We start from the raw sequence: 16,772 nt of genomic DNA on the forward strand, positions 1-16,772 counted from the left end.
TGTGGAGACCTCACGCCCCACGTGTTGAGCAATTCGGCGGTACGTCCACCCGGCCTCCCGCATGCCTACTATACGCCCTCGCTCAAAGTCCGTCAACTGCACATACGGTTCACGTCCACGCTGTCGCGGCATGCTACCAGTGTTAAAGACTGCGATGGAGCTCCGTATGCCACGGCAAACTGGCTGACACTGACGGCGGCGGTGCACAAATGCTGCGCAGCTAGCGCCATTCGACGGCCAACACCGCGGTTCCTGGTGTGTCCGTTGTGCCGTGCGTGTGATCATTGCTTGTACAGCCCTCTCGCAGTGTCCGGAGCAAGTATGGTGGGTCTGACACACCGGTCTCAATGTGTTCTTTTTTCCATTTCCAGGAGTGTAGTTGCCAACGTGCTCTGTTTTACAAAGTAGCACACGAAACGTTTGTTCCACAGACAGCGTAGGGCGGAAAACAGCAAAAGCCCTTTTTCGCTTTATTGTATGGCGGAAGATGGAATTATATTACTTCGAAACCGGTCGTAAACAAAAAAGTTTTATTAGTGTAACAACTGTTGGGTTTTTGCTAATTTTTGCGAAAATGCACACGCAGAGTTGCGGTTGGGTTATGAAAAGATCCCTTTGTGAGTTAAAGATGCTGCTTAGCGCTTAATCTCTTAAAAATGTTTTTGAAGGAAACACTAAAACATAGTGAGCCGTGGTAAAAAAAAATTGCTGTTTTGAAGAGCGCACCGTTTCTGGCGGTGGCGCCGCTGTGGCAAGCTCAGCTTTGGTGTCTTCCTCTGGTGGGAAAGCGGAAAGGCTGCCTGTTCACGTGCATTTAAGGGGCGGTATTAGCTCGGCAGTCGGTCGGTCGGAGTGAGGCTAGGTCAGTCTCGCGTCACCAGTTGCTGGTCTGTCTCTCGTTTGCATTTGTGCGGCAGCTAGTGTCTGTCTGTCGCCGGAGTGTTAGTATGTCTGTCGTTTGGATCAAACTTTAAAGTCAGAAAATGAGAGTCTTGCCACTCAGCCAGTAACAGAACTCAGCTAGTGGTCGCCCGGTCGGGGCTGAGTTCCTGCATCCGAGTCTGCGTGTTAGGCCGCCAGTCTGCTCGAGTTGCTCGGGTAACGGTCATTACCGGATGGATCGATCGGTTGCTCGGTCGCGCACTGTTACACGAGGTCCCCACGTGAGTACAATGGGCAGCGCCGTATAGAATGGGGTAGCGGCTTCGCGATTCACACGAGAGCAACAGGAGAGAAACGACATCGGGCTGGCCGGGGCGAGCTGCGACGCCGTGAGACGGGAGATCGGCGCGCCTTCCTGCGTCCGTTGAAGCGGCTGGCAGCGGACGGTTCGGGAGAGCGTTGGGGGTGCTGCGCCAGGTCTTCGCCAGAAATCGCAGTTTATTAGAAGTTAAGTGATTGGAGATAAGTTGTTTCATTTACTTATTAAATTCTACTTGTTTTCTTGGTGAGGTCACCAGCCGCTTTATTTTGGGGTCGTCCCACCATTCTTCTCCGTTTGTCCACCCGCGGGAAGGTGGTTATTTGTGAATTGGGTGGTCCGTTTTTCCCTTCTGGAATTGGGGAGGTTTAGAGAAATCTCCGGTTCGGGTTGTTTAGTAAACCTCCCCTGTCAAGCTGCCATACGTTAATAGCTGCCTCTGTCATGTTTGTCGGACTTCTTGAAATATGTTTTTATCTTGCCTATCATCTTGCAAGGTGGTATATGTGTAATGTAAAGCATGTTGTACACTATATGTAAGTCTGGATTTTATGGGTTTTATTTAAGTAGTCATTTTAGGTTATAAGGTTGCCACCGTTCCACCGTAAGAGTCCTTTAAAAAAAATAACTAATTGCACTTTCGGTGGCAAATAATTTGAGTGTTGTACCATTTCCATCTCTCTTACGGTGTGCATAGTTTACGTGTTTGTGTGAGTTGTTAAACATTTTTTAGTTTCAAGTAATCTGGTGTGTTGCAGATTTGCACCAGTGTACTCTTTCAGAGGTTGTTCTGAGCGGTCATGACTACGGCCGTGTTGGGAGGGAGCAGGCGAGCTTCTCAGCCCGAAGGCTCCTACTGTATTGTTCTTTCTGCCTCTAAATAAAATTGTAACTCGATATTTCGAGGGTGATTTTCTGCTTATAATTTTAAATATGTTTTTTTGAAAAAGCTTTTCGGAATAAAATTCACATTTGTTAAAAGTAATTTCATTTTCCATCAGTTACTTCCTGGCAAGTACTTCCACACTCACCTACTGTGATTAAATGTGTTAATGTTCTTGATGGATCGCTAGTAAATAAAGTAAATTCTTTAAGAAAAAAAATTGAAAGTAAATTGACGGTTCACATAGGGAAAGCAAGTGCAAAAAACATGGGAATTATAATAGCTGATGACACCCTGTCCTCTCTACATTTCGGCCAGAATCGGATTATTTTCACCGAGGAAGAAGCTGTATATTACATATTAGGAAAACTTAAAGAAGAATATGAGCAGTGGGGTACGAAAGTAAACTTCACAAAGATTGACCACTTGGTTGTCAAAGGGATCTTGTTACGGGTGATGGATATGTAGTAAAATGTAGTCAATCATTTAAGGACATTCATTTCGGACACAGGTGGAAGCAACGAAGAAATAAAGCATAGAATATGGAAGGGAAAGGTGGCAATTAAGCAGCTACGCTGTATTGGACATACGTAAAAATTGGTAATTGTACAAACCTGTAGTTGAGAGCATCGCTCTGTATAGTGCTAAACTGTGAGAAGTCTTCAGGGTCAGTGAGAAGAAATTAAAGGTAACAGAAATGGAATTTTGAAGACGGAATTATGAAGTAACTAGAAGACATAAAATAAGAAATGAAATACTACAAAAACAGACAGAAGTTATCAAGGATAGTACAGAGACAATTGGAAAGAAACATTTAACTTGGTGTGGACATCTCAGAAGAATGCAAAAGAAAAGATGCGTTCTACAATGCGGCGCTGAAGACCTCCACGACACAGAAAAAGAGAAAGACTCCGGCTGAAACGTGCGATGCGGGACAGAACCATGCAAGAAGAGGACTGGGAAGCTAGAAGGAGATGGAAACTTGGATGCGAGAAACTCCTCATGGTGTGAAAACTGACAGAGAAAAGAAGCATGTTTGATACCAGTAAAACCAAGTACTTCATTGCATCATGGGGAACAAGCAGGTCACACCTTTAAAACTGGTGAGGGAAAATAGAAACAGTAACTTAGTTCACTTAGTTTGGAACCTTCTACATCTACATCCATACTCCGCAAGCCACCTGGCGGTGTGTGGCGGAGGGTACCTTGAGTGTCTCTGTCGGTTCTCCCTTCTATTCCAGTCTCATACTGTTCGTGGAAAGAAAGATTGTCGGTGTGGGCTCTAATCTCTCTGATTTTATCCTCATGCTCTCTTCGCGAGCTATACGTGGGAGGGAGCAATATACTGCTTGACTTCTCGGTGAAGGTATGTTCTCGAAACTTCAATAAAAGCCCGTACAGAGCTACTGAGCGTCTCTGTTGCAGAGTCTTCTACTGGTGTTTATCATCTCCGTAACGCTTTCGCGATTACTAAATGATCCTTTAACGAAGCGCGCTGCTCTCCGTTGGATCTTCTCTATCTCTTCTATCAACCCTATCTAGTACGAATCCCACACTGGTGAGCAATATTCAAGCAGTGGGCGAACAAATGTACTGTAACCTACTTCCTTTGTTTTCGGATTGCATTTCCTTGGGATTCTTCCAATGAATCTCAGTCTGGCATCTGCTTTACCGACGATCAACTTTATATGAAACTTTATATGATCATTCCATTTTAAATCACTCCTAATGCCTACGCCCAGATAATTTATGGAATTAACTGCTTCCAGTTGCTGACCTGCTATATTGTAGCTAAATGGTAAAGGATCTTTCTTTCTGTGTATTCGCAGGACATTACACTTGTCTACATTGAGATTCAATTGCCATTCCCTGCACCATGCGTCAATTCGCTGCAGATCCTCCTGCATTTCAGTACAATTTTCCATTGTACCACAGCATCGACAGTCCACAGCATCGATATACCACAGCATCATCCGCAAAAAGCCTCAATGAACTTCCGATGGTATCCACAAGGTCATTTATGTATATTGTGAATAGCAACTACGACACTCCCCTGCGGCACACCTGAAATCACTCTTACTTCGGAAGACTTCTCTCCATTGAGAATGAGATGCTGCGTTCTGTTATCTAGGAACTTTTCAATCCAATCACACAATTGGTCTGATAGTCCATATGCTCTTACTTTGTTCATTAAACGACTGTGGGGAACTGTATCGAACGCCTTGTGGAAGTCAAGAAACACGGCATCTACCTGGGAACCCGTGTCTGTGGACCTCTGAGTCTCGTGGACGAATAGTGCGAGCTGGGTTTCACACAATCGTCTTTTTCGAAACCCATGCTGATTCCTACAGAATAGATTTCTAGTCTCCAGAAAAGTCATTATACTCGAACATAATACGTGATCCAAAACTCCACAACTGATCGACGTTAGAGATATAGGTCTATAGTTCTGCACATCTGTTTGACGTTCCTTCTTGAAAACGGGGATGACCTGTGCCCTTTTCCAATCCTTTGGAACGCTACGCTCTTCTAGAGACCTACGGTACACCGCTGCAAGAAGGGGGGCAAGTTCCTTCACGTACTCTGTGTAAAATCGAACTGGTATCCCATGAGGTCCAGCGGCCTTTCCTCTTTTGAGCGGTTTTAATTGTTTCTCTATCCGTCAGTCGTCTATTTCGATATCTACCATTTTGTCATCTGTGCGACAATCTAGAGAAGGAACTACAGTGCAGTCCTCCTCTGTGAAACAGCTTTGGAAACAGACATTTAGTATTTCGGCCTTTAGTGTGTCATCCTCTGTTTCAGCACCACTTTGGTCACAGAGTGTCCGGACATTTTATTTTGATCCACTCCTCTGTTTCAGCACCACTTTGGTCACAGAGTGTCCGGACATTTTATTTTGATCCACCTACCGCTTTCACATAAGACCAAAATTTCTTAGGATTTTCTGCCAAGTCAGTACATAGAATTTTACTTCCTAAATATAGATCCAAATGACGAAGAAGAAATAAATAGCAGAATAAAAAAAGCGAATAGACCTTATTTCGCGTTATTGGACGTATTAAAAACATATTATTTCAAGAAATTAAAATATTCGCATGTATAAAACTCTTAATCGTAACTGTTGTGACATAAACAAAATCAGAAGAAGCAAAAATACGAATGTTTGAAAGAAAAATTTTGAAGAAGATATTTGATGAGATGCAAGATAAGAACACAGCGCGATGGAGAATATTAACAAACAAAGAATTATATGATTTAAATGGAGAACTAGACATTGTATACAAAATTGAAACTAGTAGACTTCGTTGGATCGGACACACGCAGATGAAAGGAAAATCTATCAAGTATGTACAGAACATCCTCGAGATGGAAAGACCAAGACTAGCAACGCCGACAACATCAGACAGATATGAAAACCTTACACGTGATGAATTAGGAAGTTAAATGCCAAGATGTAAGTATCTAGCAAAACATAAGAGCTTTAATAGCTTGTGAAACTTGCTAATAATAATAATAATAATAATAATAACAATAAGAAGGTGTTTTGTACCACAGTAATCCCATGTGACCGCTTCCCTCCGTAACAAAAAGGAACTAGCGTGGCTGAAGATGATAAAATTGCAACGGTCTCGTTTGCAGTGCTAATGCAGTATGACAAACTTGGACCTACGCCGTAGCTCTGACATCTACGCTTTATATCGTACCGAACAGTGATCACGGTCACACACTCAGTGGCTGGTGTTAGATGTTTCATGGCAGCGTTAAATCAAATTTGCCAATCTTCCCCCCCCCCCCCTCCCCCGGAGCCCTCTCTTCCCCCGTACTTCTAGCGTGCAGCGGCCATTTGCTGATGAAAACCCAGTACGCAAAAAATTAGACATACACGCTGGCCAGTTATGGAAGTGACGTCCACTCATGAATATCGACCGTCGAAGTGTCGCGATGCGGGCAATTTAGCAGAGTGATGGCTGACCCACTTCTCTCCTGCAGTTCTCAATGTCTGAGCTGTCATCAAATGAGAAGCTATGTTTAAAGTGGAGTACCGCTTACCTCAGTGACAGAAGTATTTTCGGAAGTTTACTTTAGTGGCAGAATGTAGCACTACAATCTTATCTTTAAATACAAGCTAGCATTGAATTTACTTGCCTAGGATATTCCGATTTACTGTGTTCGCTCTGTGTATTAAAAATTCAACAAAACTGCTTTGCTTCTTTAGATAAATTTGATTTTTATTTGGCTTCTTGGATAGAAAAAACGTATTTAATGAGTTTTTCGTGGTTTCAGTGCCTAATTACTACATTTTAATTTTATTTTGTTTAAGAATAAAAATGCTTAGAAAACAGGTGAGTCTTTCTCAATATACTAGAAGGGCTAAAAGACTGAGGATTATAGATTGATCAGCCAGAACATTTTGACCACATACCTAATATCCAGTATGTCCACCTTTGGCAGGGATAACAGAGCGCCCGCATCTCGTGGTCGTGCGGTAGCGTTCTCGCTTCCCACGCCCGGGTTCCCGGGTTCGATTCCCGGCGGGGTTAGGGATTTTCTCTGCCTCGTGATGGCTGGGTGTTGTGTGCTGTCCTTAGGTTAGTTAGGTTTAAGTAGTTCTAAGTTCTAGAGTACTGATGACCATAGATGTTAAGTCCCATAGTGCTCAGAGCCATTTGAACCATTTTTGGATAACAGCGGCGACGCGTCGTGGCATGGAAGCAATGAGGCCTTTGTAGATCGCTGGAGGGAGTTGACACCACATATAACATACACAGGTCACCCAATTCCCGTATATTCCCGTCAGGGGGGCGATGAGCTCTGACACCACGTTCAATCACATCCAAGGTGTGGTCGATTGGGTTCAGATCTGACGAGTTTTGGGCCAGCCAATGTCTTCCTCTAACCATTCCATCTCTCTACTAGCCCTGTGTCATGGCGCATTATCTTGCTGAAAAATGCCATTGCCGTCGGGAAACATAACCGTCATGAAGGGTTGTACGTGCAGCCAGTGTACGATAGTCCTTGGCCATCATGGTGCCTTGCACGAGCTCCAGTGCACCCATGGCTGTTCGCGTGAATGTCCCTCAGAGCATAATGAAACCGCCGCCAGGTTGTCTCTGTCGCGCAGAACAGGTGTCAAGGAGCTGTTCGCTTGGAAGACGACGGATTCGCGCCTTCCCATCGGCAAGATGAAGAAGGCATCAGAAATCATCAAATCATGCAACGCCCTGCCACTGCGCCAATGTCCATTGCCAATGCTCACGTGGTATTTCAGATGTAGTTGCCCATGTCGTGGCGCTAACATTGGCACATGCCTGGGTCGAAGGCTGCGGGGGCCCATCGTTTGGTGCACTGTGTGTACAGACACACTTGTATTCTGCCCAGCATTGAAGTCTGATGTTGGTTCCGCCACAGTTCGCCGCCTGTCCTTTTTTACCAGTCTGCCCAGCCTATGACGTCCGACACCTGTAATGAGGGTAGCCACCCAACCCCACGATGTCTGGAAGTGGTTTCACCTTGATTTCGCCTCGTGTTGAAGAGACCGTAGCACTCCTCGTACACCAGAAATGTTGTGCAGTTTCCGCACTGGTCGTGCCGAGCCTCCGGGCCATCACAATCTGCCATCGCTCAAACTGAGATCGCGCGCCTTCCCCCTTCTCCACACAGACTGCACGCTCACTGCAGTACATCTACCGTGTTTGTGTCTGACTAGCAGTCACTGCTCGCCAGGTGGCGCTATTATCGCTTTGACGGATTTGTATCCGTAGTAGGTCGGTGGTCATAATGTTCTGTCTAAGCAGTGTAAGATCTCAAGAATCCAGTGAAGATCGTCAGGTGAGACTCGTTGCGGCCCGAGAACATTAGGCTCTAACTCGCTCTTTGGAAACTCCTTCTGGAAGTGAGTTCTGATCCTCAATAGATACACTCCTGGAAATTGAAATAAGAACACCGTGAATTCATTGTCCCAGGAAGGGGAAACTTTATTGACACATTCCTGGGGTCAGATACATCACATGATCACACTGACAGAACCACAGGCACATAGACACAGGCAACAGAGCATGCACAATGTCGGCACTAGTACAGTGTATATCCACCTTTCGCAGCAATGCAGGCTGCTATTCTCCCATGGAGACGATCGTAGAGATGCTGGATGTAGTCCTGTGGAACGGCTTGCCATGCCATTTCCACCTGGCGCCTCAGTTGGACCAGCGTTCGTGCTGGACGTGCAGACCGCGTGAGACGACGCTTCATCCAGTCCCAAACATGCTCTATGGGGGACAGATCCGGAGATCTTGCTGGCCAGGGTAGTTGACTTACACCTACTAGAGCACGTTGGGTGGCACGGGATACATGCGGACGTGCATTGTCCTGTTGGAACAGCAAGTTCCCTTGCCGGTCTAGGAATGGTAGAACGATGGGTTCGATGACGGTTTGGATGTACCGTGCACTATTCAGTGTCCCCTCGACGATCAGCAGTGGTGTACGGCCAGTGTAGGAGATCGCTCCCCACACCATGATGCCGGGTGTTGGCCCTGTGTGCCTCGGTCGTATGCAGTCCTGATTGTGGCGCTCACCTGCACGGCGCCAAACACGCATACGACCATCATTGGCACCAAGGCAGAAGCGACTCTCATCGCTGAAGACGACACGTCTCCATTCGTCCCTCCATTCACGCCTGTCGCGACACCACTGGAGGCGGGCTGCACGATGTTGGGGCGTGAGCGGAAGACGGCCTAACTGTGTGCGGGACCGTAGCCCAGCTTCATGGAGACGGTTGCGAATGGTCCTCGCCGATACCCCAGGAGCAACAGTGTCCCTAATTTGCTGGGAAGTGGCGGTGCGGTCCCCTACGGCACTGCGTAGGATCCTACGGTCTTGGCGTGCATCCGTGCGTCGCTGCGGTCCGGTCCCAGGTCGACGGGCACGTGCACCTTCCGCCGACCACTGGCGACAACATCGATGTACCGTGGAGACCTCACGCCCCACGTGTTGAGCAATTCGGCGGTACGTCCACCCGGCCTCCCGCATGCCCACTATACGCCCTCGCTCAAAGTCCGTCAACTGCACATACGGTTCACGTCCACGCTGTCGCGGCATGCTACCAGTGTTAAAGACTTTTTTTTTTTTTTTTTTTTTTTTTTTTTTTTTTTTTTTTTTTTTTGCTGCTCTTTATTTATTGACCCACCTTCTAATTGCTTATGGTGGGTCGTATTAAGCCTCTTAGCCACTGTGACTGGGCTCGGGCCCAGGAGTGGTTATGTGAGTTACCTCCCCTGTTCCCGATCCCACTCACACTGTTGCCCAAGTCTTGCCACGTGGAGGCGGGCTTTTACGTTACTTGTTCGTTGTGCAGCTTTTAGATACGTTACAAATAATATAAATAATACGGAAATGGAAAACAATTTCATTTTGAATTTAAGAAGGAGTAAACAGAAAGATAGGAAAGAAAAGGATAGAGAAATTACCACCACCTATGTGTGGGTTGCGGTCAGGGTCTTGGAATGACCTTCAAGACGCTGGCCGCCACTCACAGTTCACATATGTACTTGTAAACTTAATTAGCTTTTTACTACTTACATAGTGCAAAATTAAATATTAACTAGTCTAGATGTGATGGAGTGATTTTATTGAATTTGTTTAGGTCTGTGTGTGTGTCATTATGTGTGGTTGTGGGTGTGTATGTGTGCTTGTCAGACAAGTTCTCGCTTGATGAATGATTGGCACCTCCCGGCTATATGGCAACTCAGCCTGGACGGTGGTTATCCCCGATCTACATTGTGTATCAGTCGGGTTGGGCCCAGCAAAGGGGAACCACAATTAAGATCCTTCCATCCAGGCCCAGTGTTGTCTCTCGTCGGGAAGCGTAGGTTCATATGGTAGGTGCCTATCTTGGAGTTAACCCTTGTTTACAGGTGTCATGTCACCTTATGACTGCATATCCTCTTGTGTGTGTTCTTGTATGTATGTGCTATGTGCGTGTGTGTGTATGTGTGTACATATGCATGTAAGACCAGTTCCCGCCTCCTGGTTACGCGGCAACTCAGCCTGGACGGTGGTTTTCCCCGATCTACGTTAAGTATCCGTCGGGTTGGGCCCAGCTAAGGGGAACCACAATTAAGATCCTTCCATCCAGGCTGGGTGTTGCTTCTCGCCAGGATGCGTAGGTCCCTGGGGTAAGTGCCTGGATTTTGACTATTACTCATTTGTGATTTTGTGTGCATGTGTGTGTTCTTTAGTGTTGGATGTTGTTCAGGTACCTAGACTACTCATACGCAGGTTGCCACAATGGGTCGTCGACATGGCTTATCTCAACATCTGTGTCTTCGCCCGAGGTGTTTGTACTGCTATCCATCTCATGGGTACTCTGTGGTCTGCGTCCCCGGTCTTGCCTTCTGAATGGTCTATTGTTTAGATATTCGGTATACAGGGACCTGGATATTTCGTCAGTTAGTGTATTAAGTTTGTCACATAGGTCTGGGTCTCGTAGAATGGTGTATATTTCATCTTGGGTATTCTGCCGGGTAATGTGTAGTGTGTGTCTAATGTTTGTGCGTTGCCCGCAGAATAGGACAGTGTGTTCTGGGGAGCCTTCTTCCCCACATGTGCACCTGGTAGTCTGCTGCAGACTCATGCGGCTCAGGTGCGTGGGATAAGGGCCGTGGCCTGTCAGAAAATGTACCATACCGCGGCTAGGATCGATATGCTTCAGTCTTAATCGTTCTTTGATGTCAGGGAAGAAGCAGTGTTAAAGACTGCGATGGAGCTCCGTATGCCACGGCAAACTGGCTGACACTGACGGCGGCGGTGCACAAATGCTGCGCAGCTAGCGCCATGCGACGGCCAACAGCGCGGTTCCTGGTGTGTCCGCTGTGCCGTGCGTGTGATCATTGCTTGTACAGCCCTCTCGCAGTGTCCGGAGCAAGTATGGTGGGTCTGACACACCGGTGTCAATGTGTTCTTTTTTCCATTTCCAGGAGTGTATTACAAAGAAGTCGTCCGGCCATACACATTTACTGCCACCCTTGTGAAGCCGGGGCAGGTAGCTATTAAGTACTGTGGGCTATAAGAGAAGATGAAAATTCTGTGGCATTATTGAAAGACTAACCCCCAAGAGAACACACATTTCATCTGGAAGGAATTTAAGTGAAAGCTGCTGTTTATGTAATCACGATAGCTTGGAGCAGCTAAAATGCACTCACGTTCAGAAAAAAAAACAGAACACCTTGAACGGCTAGAGAAGGGATGTCCATATCCACAGGACATGTGCATTAGTATGTTATGCAGGAATGATTAGCATTTGAACCACGTCGGCCCGCGGGTACAAGCTCACCATCCATATCACGTCCCAATGCTACCTACCGGTAAAATGTGACTGCGGCTTTTGTTATTGCTATAAGCCGAAGGTAATGGATCAGTGTATAAGACAGAGATCTAGTCCTTCGCCCTTACTAGTCAGTCTGTACATCGAAGAAGCAATAATGGAAATAAAGGTTCAGGAGTGGAATCAAAAGTCAACGTGAAAGGATATCAATGATAAGATACACTGATGACATTGCTGTCCTGAGTGAGTCATATTACTTAATAGCTACCTGCCCCGGCTTCATACGGTAGCAGTAAATGTCTACGACCGGATGACTTATTTCTAACATCCATTGAGGAAATAGATAATACATGACGCTCTCGATCAGAACTCGCTTTCGGGAGGAGTTTCCAAAGAGCGTGTTAGAGCCCAATGTTCTCGGGCCGCAACGAGTCTCGCCTGACGATCTTCATTGTATTCTTGAGACCTTACACTGCTTAGCCAGAACTTTATGACCACCGACCTACTATCGATACAATTACGTCAAGATCTGCTGAATGGAATGAAGTCTGAGTACAGAATAAGATTTATAGTAAACCGAAGAAAGACGAAAGTAAAGAGAAGCAGCAGAAATGAGAACGGCGAATATCAGAAGTCGTGATCATGAAGTAGATGAAGTTAAGGAATTCTGCTACCTAGGCAGCAAAATAACCCATGACAGACGGAGCAAGGAGCACATAAAGAGCAGATTAATACTTACAAAAAGGGCATTCCCTTCCAAGAGAAGTCTAGTAGTATCAAATATAGGTTTTAATTTGAGGAAGAGATATCGGAGAACGTACGCGTGAAGTACAGCATCGTATGGTAGTGAAACATGGGCTGTGGGGGACAGGAACAGAAGAGAATCGAAGCATTTGAGATGTGGTCCTACAGATGAACATTGAAAATTATGTGGACTGATGAAGTCAAAAGTGAGGAGGTTCTGTGCAGAATTGTAGAGGAAAGGAATATACGGAAAACAGTGAGAAGAAGAAGGTACAGGATGGTAGGACAAGACATCAGGGAATAACTTCCACGGTACTAGAAGGAGCTGTAGAGGGTGAAAACTGTAGAGGAAGACAGACATTGGAATACATCCAGCAAATAATTGAGGACATATGTTTCAAGTGCTACTCTGAGATGAAGAGGTTGGCACAGAAAGGGAATTCGTGGCGGGCCGCATCAAACCAGTCAGAAGACAGATGAATCCTAGAAAAATGAAATAAAATAAAATGAATAAAACTGTTTACGCACATGCACATACAACTTGCAATTTTTTCAAAAATACGTTTAGAATCAAAGTTTTAATTTCCCTTTAACAAACGTCCAATGTGATCTCCAAGGGATTCACAACAGGACATGTAAACGGTAATCAAACTCTTCCGATATGTCTGCGAGTATGTCTGAAGTTGCTGCGTTCATTGATGTGGCAGGTCACCCAAGGCCAGAAATGTGAGGCACATATACGAAGCCCCTCACAAACTCCCACGGTGATAAATCACATACGATGAGTTAGTTAATGGTGCAATGTGACATATGCCATTCTGTGTCTTTAACGTAAGTTCCTGCAGTTCATTGAGTCATCTGATAATCGGCAGCCCAAAATGTGCAAATGGTATTTTATTAATTAGATGAGAACCACTCAAGTAATAACCCAGTTTTTTGCTCAAGCAAGACGGAAAAATAAAGAAATAACGACAAAAGTACTAGTAACCGTATTATTACAGAGCGCAAAGAGTTTGCACTTCTGAGTCGTTTTCATCGAAAATTAGATTTACAAATACTCTGTTTTATTACTGAGAGATGTTGACATCAGTAAAATTAAAAATTTGCCCAAAAAGTAGGCAACAGGCACCTAAAAATAGCTTTTACTTCAGAAGTAGAAGAAGGGAATTCCATTAACTACATTGAACTTACGGTTAAGAACGTTGATACCAAACAAAAATTTTCGATTTTCAGAAAACCTGCATGTACAGATAGTATCATGAATTACAGTTCGTGCCAGCTTTCACGATATAGAAAAGGATTCTTGACCTCAATGATTTACTGGCTCTTTCATTTACTTTTGGCCGATAATGAAATACGTAAAAAAGTCCTTGTTTTAAAGCAAAATGTAATAGCTAATGGTTTTTCTGTAAAAAATATCATATGCCCTTACAATAGGCTACAGAAACGAAAAATAAACAGGACGCAAACACACATTCACCAGAAAATAGAAATAATAAAAAACGAAGAACAACCATTCCAATGAAATTTCACGGCAGTATATCCCAGAAAATAGAGAAATGTTTCAGAAAATATGTTGTTGCTTTCTAATTAATAAAACCCTAAAACTTCGAGTAAAACATAAATTCGAAAGTGCCTATGGCAAATGCAGTGGCTCTGTGGTATACGGATTGATTATAGCAACTGTGATAAATATTAGAACTGCCAACACGGCTGCTGTTTTAGTGTGAGTTTTAAGGAGCATTCATGGCCGTGAAATAAAACGGCTGTGGCTTTGCATTTATCAAGTAGTGGTCGTACAAGCTGAAAAAAGGTCGGGCTCTCAACTTGTAAGAAAAAACGGCAAGAGTGGACATGGCATATCTGCTTCATTTTCTTTCGTTGTGCGTATTACTCTCATGTTTATCTGTCCCTCCTCTGTTTATATGTTTCATTGACGTGCTAATCTTATTAATAGAATTTTTTACTGTGTTTTATCATTCTTTTTTTGGAACAGCGGGTAGCAGGTTGCTAAGTTCCTCCGACCTCTCGTCGCCTAAGCTGCATTCTGGCGGTGGCAGCAACAGAGGGCGCTAATTACTTACGTCAGTCTTTTGTTTCATCCATTTGGCTTTTTATCTTATTTACACTACTGGCCATTAAAATTGCTGCACCATGAAGATGACGTGCTACAGACGCGAAATTTAACCGACAGGAAGAAGATGCTGTGATATACAAATGATTAGCTTTTCAGAGCATTCACACAAGCTTGGCGCCGGTGGCGACACCTACAACGTGCTGACACGATGAAAGTTTCCATCCGATTTCTCACATACAAACAGCAGTTGACCGGTGTTCCCTGGTGAAACGTTGTGATGCCTCGTGTAAGGAGGAGAAATGCGTACCATCACGTTTCCGACTTTGATAAAGGTCGGATTGCAGCCTATCACGATTGCGGTTTATCGTAACGCGACATTGCTGCTCGCGTTGGTCGAGATCCAATGATTGTTAGCAGAATATGGAATCGGTGGGTTCGTGAGGGTAATACGGAACGCCGTGCTGGATCCCAACGGCCTCGTATCACTAGCAGTCGAGATGAGAGGCATCTTATCCGCATGGCTGTAACGGATCGTGCAGCCACCTCTCGATTCCTGTGTCAACAGATGGGGACGTTTGCAAGACAACAACCATCTGCACGAACAGTTCGACGACGTTTGCAGCAGCATGGACTATCAGGTCGGAGACCATGGCTGCGGTTACCCTTGACGCTGCATCACAGACAGGAGCGCCTGCGATGGTGTACCCAACGACGAACCTGGGTGCACGAATGGCAAAACGTCATTTTTTCGGACGAATCCAGGTTATGTTTACAGCATCATGATGGTCGCATCCATGTTTGGCGACATTGCGGTGAACGCACATTGGAAGCGTGTATTCGTCATCGCCATACTGGCGTATCACCTGGCGTGATGGTGTGGGGTGTCATTGATTACAGGTATCGGTCACCTCTTGTTCGCACTGACGGCACTTTGAACAGTGGACGTTACATTTCAGATGAGTTACGACCCGTGGCTCTAACTTTCATTCGAACCTTGCGAAACCCTACATTTAAGCAGGATAATGCACGACCGCATGTTGCAAGTCCTGTACGGGCCTTTCTGGATACAGAAAATGTTCGACTGCTGCCCTGGCCAGCACATTCTCCAGATCTCTCACCAGTTGAAAACGTCTGGTCAATGGCTGCCGAGCAACTGGCTCGTCACAATACGCCAGTCACTACTCTTGATGAACTGTGGTATCGTGTTGAAGCGGCATGGGCATCTGTACCTGTACACGCCATCGAAGCTGTCTTTGACTCAATGGCCAGGCGTATCAAGGCCGTTATTACGGCCAGAGGTGGTTGTTCTGGGTACTGATTTCTCAGGATCTATGCACCCAAATTGCGTGAAAATGTAATCACATGTCAGTTCTAGTATAGTATATTTTTCCAATGAATACCCGTTTATCATCTGCATTTATTCTTGGTGTAGCAATTTTAATGGCCAGTAGTGTATTTTTTCATTTTTATATTATTATATAAACTTCGTAATCTTAGTTTTACGTAAGTTAAGTTGTGTTTTTACTTTTTGCATTTTATCACTGTAGTAACTCTAATACTTATTAAGCTTACCGTCGTCTTTACCTATTGTATTCCTTCGTTTATTGCATTTTGTACAGTTGTGTAATTGACGAATATGTGTAGGCCTACAGCAACGCAAACAGTACTGCAGTTTGTAGCACCATTAACGAGATGAGTCCGCCGACACTGTGGCCTAGTACAAACTATGTCTGAAATACCTACGACGAATCCAAGCCGATTTTGTGTTTATATTTTGACGAGGTCATTAGGGCTTGATTATATTAGGATATTTTTTTAAACAGGCATGCCTCATCATATTTTAAGCGAATATTTTCCACTTGTATGCCAGTAACACTTTTCATTATGGCCTATTTTATTGTGTTGAGGTTTATACAGTCCACTAGTTGTATTTGTTTTTTCAGATATTTTGTTACATATTTGAAGAAGGTCACCGCTAACGGAAACCGGTAGCGTAAGGACCTAATACGTTTGTGACCATAGACAGAAATAAAAGAAATTTATTCTACGTTTTCTGGTCACTGTTCTATTCGCGACCATTTCCCGGCATGTGATATTACATTATCGTTCAAACACGGAATGTTTGCCAATATACAGCATACAGTTCTGGGAAGAACACTTTACTCCATGCTAGAAATAACACAGTGTAGCGTGGGAGTGCTGTTATCCACACGCAGCTGACGCGCCATTGTACGTAACTCGAGTGAAAGCTTTTTAATGCTGTCACTGAATGGAGAAGCTAATTATACGTCCCAATAACGCAAGCGAGAGTTACGTAGTACAGCAGAGAATAATGTTTATCTCGACGGGAATAATTTTGTGTACTCAACGTAATTTGACAACTTCAAAATTAGAACTTGCTGATTATTCTCTGAAAATTTTCAAAATCAAAATTTTATTATACGAGGACAATCTTCAGTAGCGAATATTTATACTCACTGTTGTAACACGCAGGGGGAAGATCACACTACTTGCTGTTTCTGTAATAGAGACATCGGCATTCGTA

The sequence above is a fragment of the Schistocerca cancellata genome, chromosome 2 (assembly GCF_023864275.1).
Source record: "Schistocerca cancellata isolate TAMUIC-IGC-003103 chromosome 2, iqSchCanc2.1, whole genome shotgun sequence".
NCBI classification, from domain to species: domain Eukaryota; kingdom Metazoa; phylum Arthropoda; class Insecta; order Orthoptera; family Acrididae; genus Schistocerca; species Schistocerca cancellata.